General features: G+C 39.3%; 1 protein-coding gene across 6 annotated transcripts in view; it reads left to right on the top strand.

The window, feature by feature from the left end:
• Positions 1 to 20,823, top strand: part of ZMAT4 (zinc finger matrin-type 4) — a 380,296-nt gene that overhangs the window by 256,540 nt on the left and 102,933 nt on the right. The window lies entirely within an intron of this gene.

The following is a 20,823-nucleotide window of genomic DNA, read 5'->3' as shown; positions in this document are numbered from 1 at the left end:
ACATTTGTCACAATTAATGAGCGAATATTTTACATTATTATTAACTAAAGTCCATAGTTCATTCAGATTTCCTTAATTTTTACTGAGTGTCCTTTTTCTCTTTCAGAATCCCATATAGAATACATATTAAATTTATTCATCACCTATTTTTAGACTCCTCCTCTTGGCTGTGACAGTTTCATAGGCTTTCCTTGTTTTTGGCGATTTAATAGTTTTGAAAGCACTGGTCAGATATTTTGGAGAATGCTCCTCGACTGGAATTTTCCTGATGTTTCTCTCAGGGTTAGACTGGGATATGTGTTTTTGAGAGAAAGACCACAGAGGGAAAGTCCCATTTTTATCACATCATATCAAGTGTGCATACTATTACCATGATTTATTGCTGCTGATGTTGACTTTGGTCACCTGGCTCTTGATCATCTTGGTCACTCTTAATCATCCTGTACTCTTTGGAAGGAATTCATTATGCACACCCCAGCCTTAAGGAGTGAGGAGTTATATTTCACCTCCTTGAAGGTGGAGTATCTACATAAATTATTCAAAATAATTCTGCATGTGAGGTTTATCTATCCTCTTTGTTTATTCAGTCATTTATATTTGAATAAACTCATGGATATATTTATTTTATAGTTTATATTATAATCTAATTCTACTGTGATTATTTTATTGTTCAAATTGCTCTAGATTTTGCTATTGGGAGCTCTTTTTGTTGGCTCCCATGTGCCTTTGATATACTCAAATCATTGTGTGTGTGGGTGTGTGTGGTTTTTTCTGTACTTCCTTATTTTCCAGCACAACAAGATGCTCAAGGCTCATTTTGTAAATTTCCTGCCTCAGTCCTAGAAATAACCATTTCTGAAAGGAGTTCCAGTCCTTTTTTTCTGGAGAATGATATTAGAAACCAAGATTTGGGTGCTAGGTTGCTTGCTTAGGTTAAATGATTTTCTCTTTTTTATTCCATCTAATCAAATTCTTTCCCTTCAAATATTTGTTTAAAATGGCATCTATACCTTTTAGCTTATCCATTCCTCTACTATAAGCTTAGAGTGTCCTAAATGGTTTCCCTCTTCAACCTATTTTCTACTTGGCAACTATAGAGATTTTTATAAAATACAAATCTCATTATGCCATTACCCTGGTTTAAAAACCTTCATAATCTCAGTATTGTCCTCAGGAGAAAGTTTAAACTTAATATTGCTGGAAATGTTTTTGGGATCTGGTTTCTGGTTTCTATTTTCCTCTCCAACTTCACCTGTTAAAAATTCTCAACCTTGGTTTAAACTGCATCCTTACTAAAATTATTTTCATTTCTTATGAGCCTTTGCATAGTTTTTTTTTCCTGGAACACTGACCTTACTCCTTTTTTTTTTTTTTTTTTTTGCACACACACAGACACACACATGCACACTCTTACTTCACTTTGTAGATTTCTACTCAATTTTCAACTTTTTCCTTAAATGAGCATCTTTTGGGGAGTTTTCTACAGAATGCTTCCAGGCTGGGCTCGCTTCCTCTCTCCACCGGGCTCTGTACAATTGCAGCACTCATCGCAATGGGCAGTAATTACCATTTTACTGTCTCTTCCCTCTGGACGGAGTTTGTGATGGCAGAGACCTTGTATCTTTGTTTCATCATTGTATGATTAACATTTAGCACAATATCTGTCACTTGATATGCACTAAAGAAGTATTTATTTAGTGACTCAATAAATTATCCATGGGATATTCCCCACCATGCTAGCTTTGGATGTAGTGGTCACTGACATATTTCTAAAGACATATGGTTTTCCAAGTGTTAAATACGTATTTATTTTTGTAGGCAAAGCATGCTTCAGTATGAGACATCTCCTCCGCAATTGAAAGATGAGAACAGTTACTGAAGATCATCTGTGGTTACTCATAGTTAGGCAGAGTTCCTGGCTTTCTTTGTTCTTCATTGCCACCGTGGAAACAAAAGGCAGATGAAAGCTTCTCGACTGCTTGGGATCAGTTCTTATCTAGTGTGTGGGCACAGACATGTGCTTGGTTAAACACACTGGGAAGGCAGCCATGGAGAAATGTACAGGAATTCTAAAGCTGCGAAGGAATTTACACCTGCACCTCATAGCTCAGAATAGAACATGGCCTCCATGGTATCTTCAAATTCCAAAACTTCTCCAGTTTCATCCCAAGAGTTATACACTCATGAAGAATCTAACACAGGGACAAGTAGATAAGGTTTGACTTTGCCTACTCATACCCTTTTTTTACTCAGAGAAAACTTGGGTATCTTTTAAATATCTTCCCTAGGGAAACTGGGACAGTCATTTTGGTCTCATGAAATATGGCTTATATGTGAGGTTTCCAGAGCTGCTAGAATGGAAATGATCTCTGTTCCTTCTGAACATATGAACAGCTGTGCTCCTCCTCTAAATCTGGTAGTATATTGTACACATTCCCTCCAGTCCTCTTGACATAGCTCACATATCCTGGGGATGGAGAAATGGAGAGAATATTAATAGCCCTCCTCTAGCAGATAGCTTTTCTAGGGAAGAGGCTAAACTTGCCACAACTTTGCCAGGTTGTTCTTATGAAGGAAGAACATACTTGTGTGTTAGGTTTGAAAACAATCTTTACCTTGGTACTAGATAGAGTTAATGATGTATTGTCTTAAAGGGATGACCCTATTTGACCCAGTGAGAAAACTGGGACAGCCAAATGGTCTGAAGTATTTGGCTTCTCTAGTCTCCTGGTAGCCACATTGACTGTGTATGTGTGATGTCCCTCTCAGCCACAATAATTAGGAAGACTAAATGTTTAATTATTTTTCCTACTCTTTGCCCTTGATAACCTAGCATAACTTTTGTTGGATACCCTATATTATTGAATGTTCACCCACTAGAGCAGTGCACCATTTGGTGCAGGTATGAATTTTTTTATGGCCTCTAAGTTTATCAGATAAAGTACCAGATGACTAATTGAATTTGAATTTCAGATAACAACTCTTTTAACCTGAGTACAATAAGTATGCAGGTATTTGGGACATACTTATACTAAAAATCTGTTTGTTATTTATCCAAAATTCAAATTTAATCGAGCATCCTGTATTTTTATTTGGTAAATTTGACAACCTTAATGACCTGCCAACTTTTTCAGGTTTAAATATCTTTAAAAGTTTAAATTTCAATCAAATAAAGAGTATAAGGCCATTTTAGAGAGAGGAAATGAGTTCACTTTATTTTTATTTATTTTATTATTATCATTATTTTAGACAGATTCTCGCTTTGTTGCCCAGGCTGCTTGTTCATGATCCCAACATTTGTAAAGTCATTTAAAAAAAGAATAACTGAAACCTTATATCCTTTGACTAATAAATCCTAGAGATCTAATAGGCAGAGTGCCTAAACTTAAAAATACTGTATTGTATACTTAAAAATACTGTATTGTATACTTAAAAATTTGCTAAGAAGGCAGATCTTATGTTAAATGCTTTTATCACAATTAAAATAATAAGAATAAATAAAGAGGGCAGAGGAAACACAGAGGTGATGAATGGGTAAGAGCACAGATTGTGATGATGGTTTCAAAGGTGTACATTTAGCTCCAAATGCATCAAGTTGTGTACATGAAATATTTACAGCTTTTAGTATGCCAATCCTACTTCAATACAGTAGCTTAAAAAATAAAAGAATAAAATCACTAAAACACTGTTTTTTAGAATAATTCTTTTCTGTACAAATTCTTGAGATGTTTAAAGTGCGCAAAAAAATCTGAGCTTTTCTTTCATTCCCATTTGTCTAACAAGATTTGGAAAGTCACCTAACCAAAATAAATGTAAATGTTTTTTCCACATAAAGTTTGACTTTTTTTTCCATTATATTGTGACATCAAAGCCTCAGCCATCTTCTCTTTTCTTTTAAAAGGCTTTTAGTGGTAATTTTGCTCATTTAGCAATGTGCCCAGTTAGCACCTTTGCTACACTTTTATCCACAGATAGATTATTTTATCTGCCGCCTTGACACAGATCTATAGAGATATTGGAAATATTTGACACATATTTACAAAATAATTCTTACTGTGATTAAGCTAGCTTTAGTCATTCTTTTAACTGTTTAGGAAATTTGGTTTGTAAAGTTGATGAATTCTTATGCAAGTCCTGTGAACCCTGTTCTATTGTAGTTGCTGCTGCTGTATAGTCTATCTTTTTTTTTTCTTTTTTCTTTCTTTTTTTTTTTTTGAGATAGAGTCTCCCCCATCAACCAGGCTGGAGTGCAGTGGTGCAATCTCGGCCCACTGCAACTTCCACCTTGCAGGTTCAAGCAATTCTCCTTCCTCAGCCTCCCGAGTAGCTGCGACTACAGGAATGCACCACCATGCCCCGCTAATTTTTGTATTTTTAGTAGAGATGGAGTTTCACCATGTTGGCCAGGCTGCTCTTGAACTCCTGACCTCAGGTGATCCACCACCTCGACCTCCCAAAGTGCTGGGATTACAGGCATGAGCCACCATGCCTGGCCTCTATACTTTTTTTTTTAAGTAAAGGGAGCTAAGTTGACAAAAACCTTTTTTTCTTTTTTCTGGAACTATCCCAAGATCTTCCCAGAACTTTCCAGAACTATCAAGGCAAGTTTCTGATACATCTTTAAAATTACTTGGCAAACCAAACCTAGATATCAAAAAATGTTTTTTGTTAGTCTGTTCATTAGCAGACACTGCTTGTGCTGCATTTGTGATGAGAAAAATGCAGAGAGGTGACCTGTGGAATCATGAGAGTGCCTCTGTGCAATCAAGATGGAGCCACTGGCAACTGTGCCTTTTCAAGTATCACTAAATAAATGGACCTATTGGATTCTGCTGAGCTACCATTCTAGTCTTCACATCCTCTGCAAAGTCATCCAGAACATTAAGACAGATATAAGGGGCTAGTTCTGTGGTTCACACCTGTAATCTCAACATTTTAGGAGGCTGAGGCAGGAGGATTGCTTGGGCCCAGGAGTTCAAGACCAGCCTGGACAGCTTAGGGAGACTTCATCTCTACAAAAAACAAGAAAACTTAGTCAGGCTTGGTGGTGCACACCTGTAGTCCAAGCTATCCAGGAGGCTGAGGTGGGAGGATTACTTGAACCCAGGGGTTTGAGGCTACAGTGAACTATGATCTCACCACTGCACAGGGTGACAGAGTGAGACCCACGTCTCAAAAAAATACATACATACATAAATACATACATAAAATTTTAAAAAAGAAAGATGGATATAATAGAATGAGAGAGGACCAGACAAGGGAGTTATTTGGGTTAGTTTTTTTACCCTTTTTAAAAAGTTATCTCCACACTTTGTGTTCTCTCCTAGATCTTTCCACTGTATAATAATGTACAATAGAATATATACAAAGAATGTGTGTGTGTGTGTGTGTGTGTGTGTAACAAAAGGACTTAATTTTGTTAGTTTAAGACATGTATTCACCCTTAAAGATATGAGGGTTAGAGCCAGCAGGCAGGAACTCAGATACAGGTTCTCTGTAACTTCATTGTGTGTGTTCTTGAGTGTGTGTGTGTGTGTGTTCTTGCCTTCTGTCACCCACTTTCCCTTCTGCCCCCTTTATTTTTTGTAGAAAAGTTATTTTGGAAAAATCCAACTTTACTTTGATCCCAAGAAAAATGAGATTTTTGTCTTTCTATTCTAACTTTATGAAGAATTGTTAGGAAAATATCCTTCATGGCCAAGAGTTGTAGTAATTCCAAAGCTCAAGACTCTCCACTAGGCTGGAGCGCTAGGTAGCTGGAGATCCCGATGTCGGCTAAGGGTCTTGGAGTCTACCTGGGCACATCAGCCCCAGCCAGGCTTTGCCATTTCACAGACCATCTCCAATCTCATTCAAAAACCCCTGGGAAACTGTACTGGAGCACAGTCTTTATATCCCCAATTTTCATAACTAGATTAAAAATTGTGCAAAGCAGTGATAGATAAGAAATTTAAAAAGCTAAAAAAACCCAGCAAAGCTGAATGCAAGAATTCCTTCTGAAGAGTGGCCGGTCCATGTTTCTCCAGGCTCCTGTCTGCAGCATATGTCCCTCCCATTGCCAGGTCAGCCCAAGAAGCAGCAGAGTCAGACACCTGGCCATGGACCTGGCCGAAGGTTGGCTGGAGGGGCATCCTGCAGTCCGCCAGCACAGAGGGTAGTATGGGAGTGCAGCAAGGCTACTGTGACTAAGAACACTTATTCCATAATGGTATCATCACTTAACAGTTATGTATTAGACTGATTGCAACTATCGTAAACTCACAAAAGCTTTTCTGTTGACTTAATATTTATAATGTGCATTCTCTTCATTATCCTTTTTTATTCCCCATACTTATTACCTTGTACATTTACACAGGATTCTCTATTTAAAAGAAATCCAAATAGTGGATATAATCATTGCAGAGCCTCTGGTTTGTGTTCCATTTTCTCCATAGGATCAGAAACTTTTTCTGAGGCCTTCACATGCAGGCACAGCCTGACAGATGTAAAATTGAGAAGTGGGTGAAATTTGACTTTCATGAATGCACTTGTTTCCTCTGATGCCTTTTCTAGCCTCAGAGTCACTCTTGTGGTACTTGTCTTCTTGGTTGCCATTGATTCTCTGAACACTGTTCCTTATAACAAACATAGATAGTCTCAGAGTCTGATAAATGGGTGCTTTATTGTAGAAGAGACTCAGTGGATTTCCTCTCCTAGCAGAGGTGGCTTTTAACCCTTACTTGAACTGTGGAATGAAAGACTCTATCTCTCATTAAATGAGTATAAATTAAAGACAAATGTAAGATGTGTCTATTGTTTTAACTTTATCTTTAATTGACAAATCATAATTGCATATATTTTGGAGTACAAGGTGATGTTTTGATACGTGCACCCATTGTGGAATGATCAAATCAGGCCAATTAGCATATCTATTACCTCACATATTTATCATTTCCTTGGGGTGGGAACATTCAAAATCTACTCTTTTCACCATTTTGAAATATACAATACATGATTATTAACTATAGTCACTATATTGTACAATAGATCACCAGAACCTCTTCCTCCTCTCTAACTGAAATGGTGTACCCTTTGACCAACGTCTCCTCTTTATCCATTTACTGATCTTGCTTCGACCTCTGATAACCACGATTCTACTCTCTTTTGCTATGAATTCAACTATTTGAGATTCCACATATGAGTGACATCATGTGGCATTTGTCTCCCTGTGTCTGGCCTAGTTCACTTTGCATAATGTTCTCTAGATTCATCCATGTTGTTGAAAATGACCATTTTTCTTTCTTTTGAAAGACTAAATAGTATTCCATTTTGTAGGTTGGCATAAAAGTCTTCCCAATACCTCTTAAAATATAGCACGTGGTATATACTATTGTACTCACTAGCCTCCTAGGGATCAGTGCTTAGTAGCAAGGTGGGTCCAGGAAGGACAGCTCCACCTGAGTCACGTGTGTGGTTTTCCCAGGTGTTCTTAAATGCAGTCATTTGTCCAAGTTGTCATCATGGTCTGAATTGCCTTAGTGCCTCTTTCTATTCTGCAGCTTCTATTGCAGCAAATGACCCACCTAGTAACTATTTTAACATGGCATTGGGGAATTTATGTTTCTAAAATTAATCTTAATTATTCTCTAATTGAATCCCCTTAATCTCCCTCTCTCTCTTTCTGGGGAGACAAGGAGTGGTAGGTGCACAACTTGAAGGAATTACCTATTAATGCCTTGGTTGAAGTCACTTTGTCCAGACCTTGGTTGATTCAGAGACTTGACTTTAGAAATCCCACATTTGCTGGGATGTCAGCCTCTTCAAGTTTGAGTCAGCCTCACTGTCAATAATTCTGATTTGGTGCTCAGCAATTCCCATGTTAACTGCTGACTTTTATTGTGTTTCTAAAATTGCTTCCATTCTGAGAATGATTTGAAAATAATTTTATGTTATTTTATTTTGATTGTATTACTGTGGCATTCCCTCGGACCACTTTTCTAACGTTTGCAATTTGACTGAGAAATGTGGTTTCAAGACAGAGAAGACATTTCAGGACTTCTGTGTGCCCACATGGGAATGGGAATCGCAGAGTTTTTTTTTTTAATCTATTTCATTATTTTTTATATTTAGGACTCAGACTCTCATCTTCTTTTTGGAACTTTTCAAGGTGATTATTTTTTCCCAGGAACTACACCTTCAAGTCTCAGCTAAAGAAGCAATTACTTTTTAAAGATACCTAGTTTTGCATTCGGCAGCTCTCAGATCAGAAATAGGTATTGTGACTCCCTCTGGAGGGAGGTGTTCTTTAAAAAGATAAAAAGTTTTCATTTGAAAAGTTGGCAATTGTGTCTCATGAATTTGGTGGAATTAAAATTGATCCTGGGGCCCCAGTCCCTCATTAAAGATTAAAGATTCCTCAATGCTCCAAATGTTCCCCATTAGGCTGCTACTTGATCGTCTAAGACAAACTCTTCCCTGCAGAGGATCCATTGTCAGTGGTTTCTCTTTGGTACTCAAAGCTCCACCTTTTAATTACAAGCTCTCCTAGGCTCTGTCAGTGGTGATTGTCACCCTGTTTCTCTCCTCTGATAGCCCCTGAGGCTCTAGCAGCACAGCACATTATCCTCCTTTTCTAAGTTGTTATTTGTTTTCCTGAAAGAATAATGGAAGCAGCTGTAGAAATGTGGAGGCATTTGAAGCTGACCTTCTGAACACCAAAAAAACTCCACTGTAAAGGCTATGTTGATTGGGTTTGTCAGAATAAATTGAGCACTGGCTAAAAAACGTGATGGATATGTGCAGAACTTGAGGCAACTCTTTGGCTCGATGTCAGAGATGTGGATTTTTCCAAACTGAAAGCTTTTGTGCGCCATACTTCAACCCCTACTGCTCAGCGAAGTCAGTTTTTCAATTGCAGTCCATTTTGTGAGTGCAAGCCAGTTTCTCAAGATGAAAAGGGCTGCACACTGTGTGTGTGTATGTATATGTGTATGTGTGCTTACGCAATCTCACATTTCTAAGACATTTTCTCACGTCCACTGAATTAAAAAGCAATTGAATATTGAGAGGCATGTATGAATCATTGCAGGCTCTTTGGGGGAATATCTTGAATTTTGATTGCTAGACTTGTTCACAGTTCTGCACAACACACCTTACAACAGTCGGATAGGAAACTTACTCAAACGTCTCTAACCTTGAAATGAATCTGAGCCACTGCTACTTTTTCTTGAAGGTGGTAATAGAGGCCCCCAAACTGTTCCAGAACTCAGAAATCTTTTCCCCTCTCCAACTTTTACTAATTAGCTTACAGTTTGACTTTTAAAAGCTGTCCTTTTAAAATGTTGCCTTTCAGATCACATCCACAAAGACCATGTCTATTAGTCATTTACCCTACAATAGCAAATATTTTTTAGGAGCCTTTTCATGGCTGTAACACCAAAGTTAAAGACAAGATCATTGCGGATGTAGAGTAATTTTTCAGAGGTGCAGAATTAATAAATCAAAAAGCAGCAATTCAAACCTCAGACTTCTATGTTTAAGTCTGGTGCTCTGTCTGAGACATTGCCACCACGCCCTCACTGAGAAATACTTAAAATACGTATTTATTGTACCTCTAATACCAGGGAATGGAAGTTTTGATTACTTGCATCAGAGGATGGGCATCTTGGAACAGAAGTATGCCTGAGGTTGGGACTGAAATGTGTGTGAGAGTGTATATGCGTATGGTGGGGTCGGGGTGCTCTTTGCAAAGATGCAAGTGACAGCACTTTGAGGTGTGAGTGTATGTCTGTGTGTGGTGGGGTGTTCTTAAGAGGCAACAGTGGATTGTTAGGGAGAGAATGAGAGGCAGAGAGGCAGATAAAAGGTAACAAGGACATAATTTCCCCTAGTTATCCTACCCACTCGTATTAAGGCCCCTAGCGGAAGCAATGACTAAGACTCACTGAAAATCATTCCCTAAGCCATCTTTTATATTTCGATGCCTTGGCTAAGTGATCCTCTCAGAAATCACATAAATGAAATTGCTTTGTACAGGTTTGGGAGACAAAACCTGGAACACTGTTGTTTACCAGATTTTTTTGGAATTCAGTTACCTGTACTGTAGTTGAACAGTGTACTCATAGAACCCCAGGAAATTGCTGTCTTTGCCTTTAAAAAGATCTCTCATCACCTAAATGGGGAGACAGAATGGAGACATATAATTGGATTCCAGAAATATTGCTACAAAACCCCTATAAATATGTACAAATTAATATACTGCAAATGAAGTGCAAGGTGCTGAAGGCATGTGTGTAATGGCCTCATCAGAGTCTGCAGGAAGCTAGATTGCAAAATAAACCACGCATCAGTGTCTTTTCTGTAACTGTATGGATGGCTCCATTCTTTAGACGCTTTTATACACAAGCGAGTTGTATGAGATTATTGGCCTTTGCTTGTTTTTTTGTAAAGCGATAAGGTATCATCAGTGCAAAGAAGGTAATTGGTCTTAAGGTCACCATGGTAAATGATTCCTCAAGAAAGGAAACCTCTACCAGCAAACAGCGTGCATTCCCTGCCCAGCTCCTTGCATATAGACTTAAAACTTCTGGAGCCTCTTAATTACATGTAGGATAACTGCTTGATGCATGACATTATTGCTTTGGCTTACATTTAAATTTCTGGGTGAAATAAAGGATGTGGAAATAATCTTTCTGTGGGATTGGTGTTATAGGAGTGTTCTGTGTTGTAAAAAATGATTTTTTAGAGTTGAGTGCAAATAGAAAATATTTCTCTCTAGCTCTTTTATGGGGACAAACTGAAGTAATAAAAGCCTCAGATTCATTCACATCATGCTTAGATGCACAGAGGAATCAGGTTCTTTGTCTAGACTTACAGGGTCTTTTTCAGGAACCTCTACCTACTTGTGGACCAGGAAGAAATTAACTTCATTCAGTCCAATGCTGTTTAAAGCTCCGTTGTGTCTGATGTTTAAACAATCTTTTAGAGAATTCTCCATCTCTCAGATATTTGCCAATTTGCCCATACCTTTTGTTTTGCTCCTCTCCATAACTTTTTTTTAAGATAATGTTTTTGCCCCTTTACTTTTCGTTCATTTCTACCTTCCCAACCACTTCTTCAAAAATGTGCTTGGGTGCATGTGGACAGCAGTGGTTCATGTGACCTCAGGGTCCAGGGGAGGTCCTTGGACTCAGTGTGTCCTTCATCACTGCTGATTTCCCAGGAGATGTCACTCAGCTGCCTGGTTGCTATTTCCTGGTGGCATTTGGAGTTGTCACTGAGGTAACTCATAGCTAAGCTGCTTTCCGAGAACGGGCAGAGCTTCATGGTGCTCCTGGCTTACATGGACTCACGTCTGCCCCTGCAGATGTAGTGGACATCTTGAGACTCTGCCTGTGACAACTATTTATCCTTGCCTGATGAGCTGTCCTAAAGCTATTCCTGTAGAATCATCTCATTCCCACTTAGCCAGTCCCCTTTGAGAAGCTCCCAGTCAGACTCAAACATGCTTCTGGTCCTTCTCTACACTATTAGGGAAGCTTGAAAAAGCTCAACTTCATGGCTTGCTCACACTAGCCTCACATTACCTTGATGTTGTTACATTCCAGGTTGGTGCAGGGTAGCTCTGAGATGGCCGTGGAGCGAGGACAGACCTTTTATGTGCTACCCTCACTAACTGTACTTCTGCCCAAATATCTCCCCATCTTCTGGTCACCCCTTGTCCCTCGCTACTTCGCACTGCCGAGGGTCCCAGTGATTAAATATCTGTTTTCCCTACATCATATCCTCTCTCTGCCATCACATCGCATGTGTCACTTTCCCACTTATCGGGTTTCCCACTTATCAGGGACAGAAGAGGTGTTTCTGCCCTGGGAGAACTCTATGAGTTGAATTGCTCAGGCTTGGTTTTTGGTCAGCTCAAAAGTATAGATTTGAGGGATGAATATGGGGTTAATAACAGGAAAAACAAAGGGATTTTGAAAAATTTACATTCTAGACAACAGCTGAGCTCCCATGGCTATGGCATTACTACTGTACAATTAGGTCTTGAAAGTCAAAAAATTAATGTTAATTTTTTCCTCGCATTTCTTCTGTAATGAATTGTAATCTTCTTGTCATCCAAACCTACCCTCCCAGCCCTGGAAGATTCTTGGGACAAGGAGGATGAAAACCATCCACAGAAAGGCAAAAGAGGACAAGTCCATGACAGTGAGTCCTTGTTGTGTCTGGGACATTGAACAAGCTCAATAAGTAGTAATCTCCCTCCCCTTTAACTGAAATTAAAATGAAATCTAACCCACAACACCACTACATCACATCTGTGTACATGTGAGAAATACAGAAAGGAGAATCACAGTTTTGATGAGTTATGGTGGTGAGGTTTCACATGGTTGCATTCTTTTGCTAAGGTTGCCATAACAAACTGCCACAGCTGCGTAGCTTAAAACAAAAGAAATTGATTATCTCACAGTTTGTAGGGCAGACTTCAGAAATCCAGGTGTTGGCAGGGCTGTGCTCCCTCTGCAGGCTCTAGAGACTCATCCTTCCTTGCTTCTCCTGGCTTTCCTTGGCTCACAGCTACAAAACTCCAATCTGTGCTCAGCTTTACAGGGCCTTCTTCTCTTTGTCTCAGTCTTTCATAAACACGTTAATCTTTGGATTTAGGGCCCACCCTCCTCCAGGATGATCTCACCTCAAGATCCCTACTTTAATTACATCTGAGGTCCTGAAAGGACATATCCTCTGGGAGTCCCTATTTAACCCACAACAGGGGCATATGTTCTCTTTTACTATTTTCTTATTTTTGAGATAGCATTGTTTTGCACATTACCAACTAGTAATAAGGAGGGGAGAAAATGGCATGGCTTTCCAAAAAAAAAATCTATAAAACTATTTTGCTAGGATTATTCCCCTTTTTAAAAACATTTTCTTGCCCTTCGCTCCTGAAAAAGTTCTATGTGCCTGGCCTTGTTTTTATGGAAATCCTTGCATCTAAAAACAAGCTGTGTAAAACTGGCATTCCAGACCTCAGGCACCAAATACTTCACCCCAGGAATTCTCAGCCCAGTCTGTTCAACCACTAGACAGCTATAAATAGAATCACAAACATTTTTGGCTCTGCTTCACCAGTTGGACCAGGCAGGAAAGGCTCCCTGTGGTTGTTTCACTTGGAAAAAAAAACTGGATTTGAGCAGAAACCTAGCTCCAGAGAAAGAAATCACTTAGCCCTTATGCATAGGCACAAGATGTCTGCAGGGCAATATTGACTTGAGAGGTTTCGTCTGAGTATTTGAAGTGGGAGGATTCATCTTGAAATGAAAAATGGATTGCCATATCTCAGGGTAAGATTCCAGCTTAGTCTTGTGTTCAGTCACCTTTTACAGCATAGCTCTCCTACCAGAAATCAGGTTTCCCATCCAATGGCTTAAGAGCGTAAAACTCTCTCTAAATGCCTAACTCCATTTCTCTTTCTCAATTTCCTGTTTTGCAAAATGAGAGTGGATATCACATGGTACCATTATGTTGCTTCTATGTCAAAAAGTATTAAAGAATGTGATTTAACTTCTATCCCCCCCGTCTCCTGATCCCTCTATTAAAACATGGAACAATAGGCAGGAACAGGCCAGAACAGGGAACTGCATATATCTCGCATTAGAACTGAGTAGAATTTAACAAGTTGCTCAGCTTTTCTAAGCCTTAGTGTCTACTCTGTAAAATAATGGCATCAAAGTAGATAATTCTGGCCTGGTGCGGTGGCTCAAGTTTGTAATCCCAGCACCTTGGGAGGCCGAGGTGGGTGGATCACCTGAGGTCAGGAGTTTGAGACCAGCCTGGCCAACATGGTGAAATTCCATCTCTACTAAAAATACAAAAATTAGCTGGGTGTGGTGATTTGCACCTGTAGTCCCAACTAGTCGGGAGGCTGAGGCAGGAGAATTGCAGAGGTTGCAGTGAGCCGAAATCTCGCCTCAGCACTCCAGCCTGGGCGAGAGAGTGAGACTCTGTCTTAAAAAAACAAACAAACAAACAAAAAAATAAAGTAGATCATGCCTATAAGCCTTCCCACCTCCCACCTCTCATATTCCATTACAGTGTGATCTAATATGATAGCCAAGAGCCACATGTTGCTACTGAGCACTTGAAATGTGGCTAGTCTGAATGAAAAGAAACCGTAAGTGTAAAGGACACGCCAGATTTTCAACACTTGCCATGAAAAAAAAAATGTGCATTTCTAATTAATATTTTCATATTGATTACAAGTTGTAGTGATAGTATCTGGATGCATTAGGTAAAACATATTACTAAAATTAATTTTACTTATTTTGTTTTACTTTTGACTATGGCATCTAGAAAATTTAAAATTACACATGTGACTCTTATTTTGTTTCTGTTGTCCAGTACCACCCTATAATAGCTACGCAATACACTTTAGAAACTAAAGTCCAAATGTTCAGAGTTAAATAGAGTGCTCATATGTCATGGATGCATAAATTTGTGCACATGTATGCATTAACTGTGACTGGGGTTTTAGCGATGCTGCTGTAATATGTTTAATTACATATGTTTAATATGTAATTCGTTTGTGTGCATATGGTACATATACCACTTGTATTCCCATTTTCCCACCAGTCAACCACTGCCAAATACTTCCCACTTCCTAGGATTGAACACAAGACTAATCGTCAGCATGATGATGTCCATGCTTAAATTCTAAGTTCCCCACGGTTTGGTTGTGTGAGTCTAGGAAAGTAAAGTGACCTCTTTGACCCTCAGTTTCTTCGTTTATGAAGTGGAACTGATAGCAGCTATCTTCCACATACGATATATATGAGGTCTAGAGAAGATAATCCACTAAAGGCACCAATTCTAAGCCTGCCGGGAAATGTGTTTCCAATGAAGGTGAGTTATTGTTTTCTAACTGTGGACACGTCTATAGGCAGGAGAGACATTTGAAGTATACAAATAAAAGTACTGTGGATTTCTTATACCAGTTAACACATACTTCTGTTTAAAGAAGAAAAGAAAACTTGCAGAAGATGGAATTTGGTCCAAACAAGAGAGAATTTGGATAAATACTGTTGAGGGTTGGACATTTCAGGTAGAGGAACCAGCATAAGTAATATAGAACCTGCCCTGTGGAGCAGAAAATTACTGAATAGGGATTGAAAGTAAGTTTTCTGAGGGGAGATAGAATTAAAATTGAAAAGGAACCATTGTGAAAGTCAGTGTGGCGATTCCTCAGGGATCTAGAACTAGAAATACCATTTGACCCAGCCATCCCATTACTGGATATATACCTAAAGGATTATAAATCATGCTGCTATAAAGACACATGCACACGTATGTTTATAGCGGCACTATTCACAATAGCAAAGACTTGGAACCAACCCAAATGTCCAACAACGATAGACTGGATTAAGAAAATGTGGCACATGTACACCATGGAATACTATGCAGCCATAAAAAATGATGAGTTCATGTCCTTTGTAGGGACATGGATGAAACTGGAAACCATCATTCTCAGCAAACTGTCTCAAGGACAAAAAACCAAACACCGCATGTTCTCACTCATAGGTGGGAATTGAACAATGAGAACACTTGGACACAGGAAGGGGAACATCACACACCGGGGCCTGTTATGGGGTGGGGGGAAGGGGGAGGGATAGCATTAGGAGATATACGTAATGCTAAATGACGAGTTAATGGGTGCAGCACACCAACATGGCACATGTATACATATGTAACAAACCTGCATGTTGTGCACATGTACCCTAAAACTTAAAGTATAATAATAATAAAATTTAAAAAAAAACTCCATTGCAGGCAAAGTCAAAAAAAATTTCCCAATAAGAAAGGCATGGGGAAAAAAACTCAGAAGAAAATGAGAAAATATGTCCAGGGGATGAAAGAAAAAAACAAAGCCTGAAATTAATAACCTCAAAATAAAACAATATCTTTTATGAAATAAAAATCCAGATGCACTAAAAATGGACAAATCAATTTTTTACTCACTAAATAAATGTAAGGGACTATCTTAAAATGCAGAAATAAAAGAGGCTGATGGAAATAAAAGAAGGGAAAAAATAAGACAGAGGTCGAATCATGGAAGTATAACATTAAGTAAACTACTAGGAGTCCCAAAAAGAAAATAAAGAGGGCGAAGGGATGAACAAAGAATAAAGACATTAAAAAAAAAAAAAGAAAAGAAAGCTCGAGGGCAGGATTTTCCCAAGCAAACATTAAATATATCTACATGTGATGTTTCATAGAAACGCAATCTTCATTTCCATTGTATGGTGTCTCTTTACATCTATGTAGTTAGATTCTAATAGAAGTGATTCTGTATAGTAGAGATGTATGTTGGCATTTTTCTCTAGTGGATACTCCTTATTTTCATCCTGTCTAAGCCTAAAAGGACCCAGAAGTGATGTTGGAAGTAAAAATCCTTCTACTTTATGCCATTTCAGAATTTCCCCCTCTCTGCTCCAAGTTAGTAATCATGTCCTTTGAGGATGATGCCATCCAGCTACCAACCTTTACACCATCTTGTCAACCCCTCCACCAATTCCTCCTTCCCTCCTTTCCACACAAAATTTCACACCTCGACCACAGCTTTCTACACTTACAAGTTTCTTAATTCCATAATAGCCATTCTCCATGTGGTCTTATAATAAAATGGATGGGAGCGCCGAGGCTTCCTATTTTCATTATGTTATTAGCAGTATGACCTTGGATAATTTATTTAACTTCTCTGAGCCTAGAATAGAGATAATCATAACACACACTTCATAAGGTTATTACGAAGACAAAATGAAAGAATGTATATTAAATGCTTAACGCGATGCTTGGTGCACAGTAAGTCTTCCAAAATATTATTCAGTGTTAACAATCTTTTTAGTCCTTTGATCCATATATTACCGTCTTATCAACGCTTTCCTGTCTTCATCTCATTTCTTATTTAGCCTAGACATCAATATGTCTCTCTATCTTCAATAAATCTCTTCTTTGTACCCTTGGGTCTCCAGCCCTCTTGAGTTTATACCCTCTCAGGCAGACTTTAACTGTGAGGCATGCTATGATCGAGATGTTGAGACTCCAATGGAGAAAATCTTGATAAGTTAACAAAATCCTCCCTTAACTCTTAAATTAGACTCTAGCTCTTCTGTGTGTCCCTACAGAACACTTTTCTCCTCTTCTCTGTGAGCAGACATTTCAAAGCTTGTTTGAAGTCTCTTTCTAACTCCACCACATTCCCTTGCAGCAGGTGGCCTCCCCTCTCACTACAGAGACAAAATCATGATCTTCAAGCCTTAAATCCCTCAGGCTCCTGCCTTCACAACTATGGACTTATCTTTCCCTCCCGCCCCATCCCCTCAAAGGATTCTCTAAGAAATAGGGCTATATCAGTTGGAAAGCCTTATTAATATACCTATTTGTTGAACATAGGGAATGTTCATTGCTATGTAAGAAAAAAAGATACTTCTCTCAATGGATTTAAAATCTGAATAAGCAAGCTGAAATAACTCAAATATGAAAAACCATCTAGAAAGTATTTAAATCTCACAGGCATAAGATGTTTTAATTGTATTCCCTGCTTATACATGGTTGAAAAATTTTAAATGGTAGAAAAATTATAACTCAAATCATAGGTTGAATTATGATATTGTTAATAAGTGTTATTGAATATTTTAGGAATACATATATTTTCTTCATCCACAAAGACAGTAAAACAGTAAATATTTTCTCTGTGTGTGTATATTTATATATACGCACATGAACACATATATGTATATACACGTTTGTGTGTATGTGTGTGTTTGTGTGTGTGTACTTGTCTTTTGCTTAAGCATTAGATTCTCATGCCTGGCTACGCTACAGATATATTTGGTTCTAAAATGTTCCAGTTATATAATGTGATGATACATTCTTAGTGTGCTTAGTGCCCTTGAAAATCTCAGCCTCTCTAATAGAACATTCCACAGCAACATTCTTAGCCTGAATACAAATCTCAGATTTTCAAGGACAAACTGACTTCAAATATCCCAACCTACTAGTTGACTGAATATTGATTGGTTCAATAATCATTTGCTGAGTATCTGCTAGGCCAGGCACAGTTCAGGGAGGGAATGAGCAAAGATAGATGATGGCCATGCAATTTTACAAACAGAATTATCAGGGAGACCCATAAAGGGCATGGATCATTCAGAGCAGGGTTATTAGGAGAAGCTTTAGAGTCATATGTCCTAAATTTGGGTTTGGATATTTAGTTCATCAAATGTATAATCCCATAGCTTCCCATTCTCTCCTTCTTTTACCCAAACTCCAAACTCAGTAAACTGTAGCTTCTCTGTGTGCAGCTGTCAATGGCCACCTCCAGCCTCCCTCCCTAGCTCCATCATAACTGGTGCCTGTCCATCCAACATCTCACATTAGCAATCCCAGTGTTGCTTTGTCTTCTCTAAAGATCCATGGGCATTTTTATTTGGTCACAGAGGCCTGACTTCACACCAGCAGGATAAAGATCTAGTCTGTTTCTCAATGTTATGGCTACAGGGGGATATCACAAAAAGATTCCTAACTAACCAACTTTGCTAAGTCCCCAGACATCGTGCGTGTTTGCTGACCATGGCATGGAGGCAGGTGAGACAGGTCCAGAATCTGGGGCTGGCAGTTAGCAGCCTAGAGTCTACCCTGGGCCCTAACACAGAAGAGTTTTATATGTTTAGGAATTTTTCCTTTATTGGTTTCTTCCTTTAAGCATGAGGTCTAAAGTCTCTTCTAGTGCTGCTGTTTCTAGAGAGTGGAACCATGAATTCCTATGTTGTCAGAACCCTCATCTTACTAAGCTAGAAACACTCTTATTTCCTATTGGTTTCTGAGATGCCACACTTACCTGGTTTTCTCCTCACTAGCTGCACTTCCAGGGCACCTTGGCAGCTCCTCTTTCGTACTTGATTCCAGGGAAGGAAGTGCCTCAGGGATTTCTCCTTAGTCATCTGCTCTTTTCTTTGTATACATCTCCCTCATGCTCTTATTTACCCCCAAGACTTCCAATCCAGTCTTTTTTTTTTTTTTTCTGAGGCAGAGTTTTGCTCTTATTGCCCAGGCTGGAGTGCAATGGCGCAATCTCAGCTCACTGCAACCTCCACCTCCCGGGTTCAAACGATTCTCCTGCCTCAGCCTCCCGAGTAGCTGGGATTACAAGCATGTGCCACCACACCAGGCTGATTTTGTATTTTTAGTAGAGATGGGTTTCTCCATGTTGGTCAGGCTGATCTCAAACTCCCGACCTCAGGTGATCCACCTGCCTTGGCCTCCCAAAGTGCTGGGATTACAGGCATGAGTCACCGAACCCAGCCCCCCAGTCTGGTCTTTATGCAGATGACTAACAAATTTACTTACCTGGCTCCAACCTCTCCCTTAAATGCTTGACTGATGTACCCACCTCCTTGCTCTACATCTGTGCCTGGTGTCTACTAAATATCTCAACCTTAACTTTCTCAGAGTCAGTGATCTCCTCCCCATCTCTCCCATCCCTACCTCCCACCTTGTTGCTGTAAATGGTACCACATCCACACAATTACTTTTGCCAAAAGCTGTGTAAGTCATGATCAATTCCTTTCTTTCCTCTAATGTCATGTTTAATCTATAAACCCAGTATTCTCTTCTCCCAAATAGACCCACAATTTGGCCATTTTTCCCCACTTCTATCGCAACCACCCTAAGCCCCTTCAACCTTCTCCCTGACTGTGGCCACAGCCTCCTAAATATTCTTCCTCTCCTGCCTGACAGAGTCATATTTCTAAAGCATAAATTAGATGATCACATGCCTCTGCTCAAATATCTCCAGTGGCTTCCCATTATAACTGGAATAGAATTGGAACCGGTTCTTAGGGTGTGTAAGACTCACACTATCTAGCTCCTTCCTGCCTCCCTGTCCCTTGCTCGCTGCCTTCCCTCCGTTCTTCCTCTCATTTTTTAAGTACCAGCTGCTGATTTTCTTGCTGTCCTCTGGATGCATCAGGCTGTTCCCTTTCAGAGCCTTGGGATTTGTTAGTCTCAGTGCTTGGCATTTTCTTCCCCAGGCCTTCATATGGCTACCACCCGCTCATTGTTCAGGTTGCAACTCAAATGTCGCTTTTTCAGAGAGCCTTCTCAACATTCTGGATAAGGAGCACCGCCCCCTCCTTTTACCACATCACCTTAATTCCACTTCTTCATAGTCCTTAGCATTATTTGAAATTATCCAATATTTTGACATGTTTTATGTCTGGCACCATCCATCACATGCTAAGCTCCTTGGGGCATGAACTCTGTCCATTGTCTTTAAGGCAGCATTCTCAGTGGCTGGATCAGTGCCTGGCTGTGGGAAGTGCAGAGTACGTATTTGTTGACTGACTGACTGAAAACTAGGCTTGACCAGCTCTTTTTGCTTTACCTCTTCAGCAACTGTGTAGAATATTGAAGTTTTCCAGTTAAGAGGGAATCCTTTAGTCCTAGGCAGAAAGAGGATATGTACTGAGATCTGGGAAGAATTTAGAAACACTTTGAAATATAGTCATGACTAAGCATCCAACAAAATATTCCTTTATTTAACAAATATTTCTTAAGGATTAAAGATGTGTCAGACACTATAGGCTGGAGCAACAAGGCAAACAAATTATTGTTTCCATCCTTAAGGAGCTAATAATTTGGAAAGGAAGGTGGACATTATCTTAGTTTGGGCTGCTGTAGCAAAATACATAGACTGAGTAGCTTAAACAACTGATCTTTATTTTCTGACAGTCCTGGAGTCTGGAATTCCAAAGATCAGCATGCCGTCAGGGTCTGGTTCTGGTGAGAGTT

The sequence above is a fragment of the Pan troglodytes genome, chromosome 7 (genome assembly GCF_028858775.2).
Source record: "Pan troglodytes isolate AG18354 chromosome 7, NHGRI_mPanTro3-v2.0_pri, whole genome shotgun sequence".
Lineage (NCBI taxonomy): Eukaryota > Metazoa > Chordata > Mammalia > Primates > Hominidae > Pan > Pan troglodytes.
This window is presented reverse-complemented; position numbering and strand designations above follow the sequence as displayed.